A 7762-nucleotide genomic window follows, 5' to 3' on the forward strand; every position below is an offset into this window, starting at 1 on the left:
CTACACTGCACATAAGGCCTACTATGATATTTAAGAGAAATCCACTCCATCCATCCATTTTGGTAGATTTGGGCTCGACCACAATGTTTTTCAAATTCAAACTGTGTTCATAAAGTGACCCAAATATTTATAAGGTCATTACTAAAGTGATGAATTGAAAGAATAAAAAATATAAGCCTAATCCAAGCTTCTGCAATGCCACAAATGTTTCAATAGCCATAGGTTTTCCCAAATCGCTATATGAGAAGATCTTTGGAGGGATCCCTGAATTTTGTTCAGATTTATAAAGATTTGGGCAGTCATCCTATGTTTGCCCATTCTTGGTTTTTGCACATTTTGTCATAACGGGCCTTGGGGCCTTTTTCCTTGTGTGGGCTCAATGAGGGACCCAATTGACATTGATGAGCCCCTGATGAGCCACTATTTGAGATGAATGGGCCGAGGGTGACATGGGTCACCCCAGCACTATTTGTTCTCCCAATTGCACACAAGCTTATTAGGTCGATTGGGCCTGTTGGGCCTTATTATAGTTTTAGGGGGGTTAATAGGTTGGCTAGGCTACCTCTCTAATGGTCTTCTAAACTCACAAGTCATCCCATAAGGTCCAAAATAAGGTTCATCGTATTAGGATAGGGTGTCTACATGCCACAAAATGATAAGTTAAAATAAATGCACAATGCATGCATCAAAGTAAACCCTAAACAACGATGAACTATCAGAGAGTCTATACTCTGGGCTATAAATTGGACCCTTTGATCGCTGAACTTCATATTTTTTTAATATAGAAAGTCATTAATTGAATGATTAGGATCTTCTAATCTGCAGCCCGCATTGGCTGGGTATCCCGTCATGTCAACAGTCTGGATCAGCGATCCATGGCTCCACATATATTAAATCATGTACGCTTACTTTCGCTAACGTGCATGATCCTCTGTCTCAGTCTTGCAACTTCTAAACTTTCACTCGTGCGAAATGAACGGTTCCTCATGCATCGGATCATATACAGTATCCAATGCACCCACTTTTAGGTGGACAGAGAGAGAGAGAGAGAGAGAGAGAGAGATCAACGGTAGATGGGGCATGCCCAAAAGCACTCAATTTGGGAGGATCTAACGAATCTTAAAGGAGATAGCCATGGATCTCAAATTCTAACTCCATTAATTTTAGACAATTGGGATAGCTCAAATGCCTCGTAGGCTAGGTTGAATGGTTATATTTGACTAGAGTCACCACTAACCAATTATTACAATCATTCGGTTAGATCCCGTAGAAATGCTTAAGATTGAGGACCTAAATATCCTTAACTCTAAGATGACTTGTGAGTTTATGTTTCAGAAATTCCAAGTAAGGGACCTATTTATAGAGAATGAAGGTATTAAGCACCCACTTTGCTCGTACGGATATACGGTCTTTACTTCACAATATCTTACTAATTTCTTATATCGACAAGCCACAAATCATACATTCGAAATGATCAAGTGCAGGGGCAAGGTACGTGTATATGGGATGCTTAATGCTATATTGATGCTTATGATAAAATGACGACCAATCGGTTAAGGTTTCTGGTGGACCTACTGTGATTATATCCTTAGGCCTTAGAGCATACACCCGCCGGTCAGATATAAGAAAATAATGGAATGTAATGTATATGCTAAAACAATGGCTAACTAGCTAAGGTTTCTGGTGGGCAAGATCGAATTATATCAGAAAGCCTCAAAGTATACACCCGCTAGTCAGATGTGAGAAAACAATGAAAATGCACTATAATGGTACTGTATATGAGGAGCAAGGGGGTTAAGAAGGGAATAAATGTTGCATAATGCTATTGCTTTGGATTTGATGAAGTTGATAGAAGCTTGAATGGTTAGATGAACGGTAGTGTCACAAGCTAGATTGAGTGACCCAAATTTGAACTTAGGTGGCTTAAGAGGCTTAGACTCTGGCTAGGCTGGACTAGACTAGTGTTGGGCTCTCTCTCACACACTCTCACTCTCATTGGTAGAGGAATGCTTCCTGACAGGTGTGGTCTTTGAAATGAGAAGAGATGCTTTCTGATGCTTGGAATGTGTTTGAAATGAGAAGGGAATGAGACTATTTATAGCCTCCAACCCAGATTTCTTGTAATTCTCGGTAATCATAGGGGCAAAAGGTGGTTGAATGGCTGAGATTGGAGATTGCCACATGACATCATCTCATGGGTTGAATAAGGTGGTAAAAGTGTAATTTTAGGTAAGGAGATGGGCATTGGAGTAAATAGCTCGTTTTTGGCTTTCTTCTGAGTAGTATCCTGAAATGGATGAAGAAATGCAAGTTGTCTCATGTGCCTTATTCGAGTGCAGTTGGCAACTTGATATGTGTAATGGTCTATATGAGACCAGATATTTCACATGCAGTGGGTGTTGTAGGAGATACATATCTAACCTCGATAAGCAACACTAGTAGGCAGTGAAATAGATACTTCAATACATTTGAGGTACACATGACTACGTCTTGATATTAAGAAAATCATGAGACAAGTTGGCAGGCTATGTGGATTCAGATTATGCAGGTAGCGTGGACAATAGAAAGTCGACTTTTGGTTACTCGTTTGTGCTAGCGGGTGAAGCGATCAATTGGATGTCAAAAGCTTCAGTTTATGGTGACTCTTTTCATAATCAAAGCTGAGTATATGGTATTAATAGAAGCATTTGAGGAAGCGATTTGGTTAATGAGAATAATAAATCAATTGGGGCTTCAGCAGGAGTTTGTGTTGGTTAATTGTGACAGTGAGAGCACGATCAATTTGGCAAAAAACTTATTTTATCATTCTAGAATTAAACATATTGATGTGTGTCATTGTTTTATCCGACATGTGCTTGAGAAATTAAGGAGGTATAACTCTTGAAAAGATCCACACAACCCTAACATGCTTATGAAGGAAATTCCAGTAGAGAAGTTTAAGTTACGTGCAACTTCTATGGATCTGGAAAAGATAAAGTGAAGACAGAGTAAGCACGGTAAGCGATGATTGTGGAGCTATGATGGAGACGAAGTAGAGATGGATGATAAAGTATGGCAAATGAGTAATGGAGTGTAAAGATTAAAGACATGGTGGAAATTATTGTTTAATGTCTTAAATTTTTCTGTAATAGGGTCTGTCATAATATCGACGAACCACTTGATTCCATCAAGCAAATGTTGATGCTATCAATAGATGTTTTTTATCCCACCGAGAAAATCTGAAAAAATCCTAATTGATTGTTGGACAATTATAGAGTTATTATTCGATGACATCGAAGATTAGATGGCATCGAAAGTCGCTTCGATGTCATCGATTAGTCTTCGATGGTTGTCAACATCATCGAAGGTCCCATCAAAGGCATGTACAGAATTGTATAAACATGCGATTTCATCAAAGGTTCCATCAATTCCATCCACAAATCATGGTAGCCACATAAATCATGTTGCTGGTTAAGCTTAACCTATATTTGATAAGTCCTGGCACACTGGATGGACAGTCCTGATATGCAGCTTACTCTACCCGGTGTTGATGTTAACTCACCGTGATTTCTATAGTGTGGTACTAAGATTTGGATCTGCCTAACTTTTGGGCTCATGTTCTAAAATTAGCTGGAAAATGGATGGACAACGTGGATAAAATATATACATCATGTGGGGGCACAAAGCTTTTCTAAACATCCATAGTTGAATCCTTTCAAGGGCCAACGACGATGTTTCTTTGTCGTCAAACCTTTTAATAAGGTCATGTAGACATGGATGGAGGGAAAACATAAACATAAGCTTGATCCACAACTTTTGGAGCACTTAAGATGTTTTCAAATGACAGACCTTCAATTCATATTGTTTCTTGTGGTGTGGTCCCCTTGAGATTTCGATATGATTCAATTTTGCTCTAATGCCTTCAAATGAGCTGGCTAAACGGATATACGGCCTGGATAATACAAACACATCATAGTGGGCTCCTCAGAGTTTACCCAATAAGGTATAGCGTATAGAGTTAATTGTAATCCGCTTCCTGGGGGCAATCTAAGTTCGTGGACGCCCTGGTTTGTACCCTTCTTAGAGAAACAGGACACGACATCATAACAAGAGAGGGTATACGGTGACAGGAACGATGACATCCCTGTTAGGAAGCCATGCAAATGGAAAAATGGCAAGGGAATCTCTCACCCAACACCCTTACGTGTCCGTACCAAACACACGGTTTTATCTTATAAATACCCACCACCTCTATGCATCTCAAATGAAGCCCTTATCCATCCATTCATGGCTGCTACAACCAGTATTAGTTGTACCTCTTTGGTCTCTTTCTCATTGTGCTTGCTTCTCTTGTGCCATGTTTCTGTGGCCTAGCAGGAGCAAGGACAACAAGAGCAACAACGCCAATTCTGTCAGTAGAGCCAATGCCGGATCGAAAACCTAAGGGCCCTCGAGCCTAACCGACGTTTCGAGTCTGAGGCCGGCGTCACCGAGCACTGGGACAAGAACAACGAGGAGTTTGAGTGTGTTAGTGTGGCTGCTACTCGCTATATCATCCAGCCTAGAGGCCTCCTCTTGCCTGCGTTCTCAAACGCGCCCAAACTCGTTTACATTGAACAAGGATCGACCCTTTCGCCCTCCATAAACTTCAACTTCTTCCATTTTTGTTACAGTTTTTGCTACTGGTTGATAAAACCAACCTTTGATTTTAATTTTAATAAGAGTTTTTTTTGGGCGAGTTATTGAATAATATTATTTTATTTAATAAATAAAAAAGAAAATCCATTAATGATGGTATGTGATACATGCAGGTAGGGGTTTCTCTGGTGCAGCCATCCCTAGATGCCCTAAATCATTCCACTCCTTCCGTCAATCACAACAATTTGAGCAAGAACAGGGCCGCCAGAGATACAGGGACCAACACCAGAAGATCCATCACTTCCGACAAGGAGACATCATCGCTTTCCCAGCAGGAATGGCCCATTGCTACTATAATGATGGGGAAACTCTAGTGGTTACAGTCGCTGTATTTGACACCAGTAACCAAGCTAACTAGCTAGATCAAAATCTTAGGGTAAGAAGATGATCATCCACATGCATACATACTCTATAGAGATAAATGTTAATGTTGTGTTTGTTGCCAATCTGAATTGTAGAGATTTCAACTAGCTGGGTCCCAACAATAAGAACTGCAGAGCAGGTAGCAGCAGGAAGAAGAGCAACAACAGCGTGGTCGGCCATTCTCTCACCCATCCCATCGCCCAGCCTACCAGCAGGAATCTGGCAACAACATCTTCAGCAGCTTCGATGTAGAGACACGAGTAGAGGCTTTTGGTGTGAGCTCAGAGACAGCAAGGAAGCTCCAGAGCGAGAATGATCGTATGGAAAATATCGTCCTTGTGGAGAATGGGCTTCAGGTGGTGAGGCCACCAAGGAGAGAGGAGGATGAACAACGAGAACAAATGGGTTTAAATGGGCCGGAAGAGACCACCTGCTCCATGAGACTAACAGAGGACATTGCAGACCCCACATGTGCTGACGTGTATGTTGTAAATATTATTTTAGATACACCTAAAATATTTTAAAAAAAATAATTCACAAATCAAATGTTTCACTCGGCTGAATCACGTATAAATACGTTGTCCTTAAAGCGTGATTTGCCCCCTTATCAACTGCTGATGGGTTACAGGTGAATTGCTTCCAAGATAAGATAAGCCTTCTGGATCTGGCGTGCAGTAATCACGATAGGTTCACTGGGAACAATTTTAATGCAATAGATTTCTTCTTGCAGATTCAGACGGTGGAGATGTTCTAAGTATTTTAGAATGAAGCTTATGGATTGTATCTGATTTGATAGGAGAGAGGAGTGTTTTGAGATGATCAAAACGGACTGGAATGGTCCAGTTTATATAGGCATCAGGTAGTGGACCGTTGCTAGGGTGCTATCAATGGTCCAGAATGTTTGAAAAATGTTTCTGGCCATTGTCTATTAATCACAGACGTTTTTGGTTGTCAGATCAAAGGATCTAACCGTTGGATCATCATGGTCCGTCCGTTTTCGGACTGCTTGGCTTTCAAGGCATAGAGCCATTTTCTGAAACTGCTGAACGTTTCGGATTTAAGATCCGACCGTTCTCAGTCACCTATAAAGCCATAGGCCATACGATGCACACGTGCGAAGTGCAAAGTGCGCCATCTAGCGCCACTACAGCCACACTACCTCATTGCCCATGCCCTCGCCCACGCCCGTACCCGTGCCCAAGCGCGAGCGCGTAACCCGTGTATCACCTCCTCCAAAAGCTCCAAGTAAGAATACTCTTCACAACATCTCATATAAACCACAAAAAGATTTCAACCATTTTCAATGTGGGACAAAGCACACACCGCACTTTTTTAATTCAAAATTTCAAAAAGCGTTTTAGCGGAAAAATCCTAAAATTTTGAATTTTTCTTTTTTTATTTTGAAAAACCATTGATTTTTAACAATCCCCCACTGGTTTTTTTTTAAACAATGAAAACTCTGCCAGAATAATAACAGTTATTATGCATAAAGAAAGATATCTTACGATTTGAATCTTTCCTTAGTGTAAGTATTTTAAAGTTATTTCATAATTTCTGATTGCCGCAGCATTGAACCAGTTATTCCTATATGATATAATCGAAAGTACCACACACATAATAGCTTCTGCGTGTTCCTTCATAATCTCGCTTAGCACTTTTAATAGCCATGTGCTTTTCCTGTTTCATGAACGATCCGGAGATAACTCTAACTCTCGTGAGAAGCGGCACCACTTCTACATTCACATAGGTGAAATCCTTCTAGTGTTTCCGTTAAAAACACTTGTCCTGTTTGATTGGACTTCATTAAGCGTTTTAATACTCATCCCTCTTTTGTAACAGCCAGCACTATCATCTTGGATGAGGTTATTAATTTATTTAGTGCTGAAAATTTTCACTTATCAGTGAATTGTTGTTACCCATTAAACCCAATATTTAGAGATTTTCTAATTTAAGGTTGGATTTCTTTCACTAGTGAAACTTTAAGTAAAGAGTTACAACCCCATCCCTCTAGATGTTGTCCTTACTACCTCTCTCGTTAGAGGTTTAGTAAAAGGATCAGCTAAGTTATTACTTAACTTCACATATGAGATCGCAATGATTCCATCTTGAATCAATTGCCTTACATAGTCATGTCACAAACTGATGTGTCTGGACTTCCCATTATAGGTATTACTATAGGCTCTCGCTAGAATGGCTTCACTATCACAATGAAGTGAAACAACAAGTATAGGCTTCGCATAGAATGAGATTTCTAATAGAAAATCCCTTAACCACTCAGCCTCCTTACCTGTAGCAGCCAAAGCTATGAACTCAGATTCCATAGTTGAATGCATTATACAAGTTTATTTCTTGGATCCCCAAGATACAGCTGTACCTCCTAGGGTGAATATCCACCATATGGTGGACTTGTTGTCCCCTGCACTCGATATCCAATTTGCAGCGGTATATCATTCCAATACTGTTGGAAATTCTGAGTAAAATAGCCCTAGTTCTTTGGTTTTTTTAAGATAACCTAGAACTCTACTTATTGCTTTCCAGTGTTCAACACTTTAATTACTCGTAAACCTGCTTAGTTTACTCACAGCGTATGCTATATCCGGTCTTGTGCATTGCATTGCATACATAAGACTGCTTATAACACTAGCATACTCTAGTTGTGCAACTGCTCTTCCACTGTTTTCTTTTAACTTGATACTTGGATCAAACGGGGTCTTTGCCTCTT

Source organism: Magnolia sinica, chromosome 3 (assembly GCF_029962835.1).
Source record: "Magnolia sinica isolate HGM2019 chromosome 3, MsV1, whole genome shotgun sequence".
In the NCBI taxonomy this organism is placed as follows: domain Eukaryota; kingdom Viridiplantae; phylum Streptophyta; class Magnoliopsida; order Magnoliales; family Magnoliaceae; genus Magnolia; species Magnolia sinica.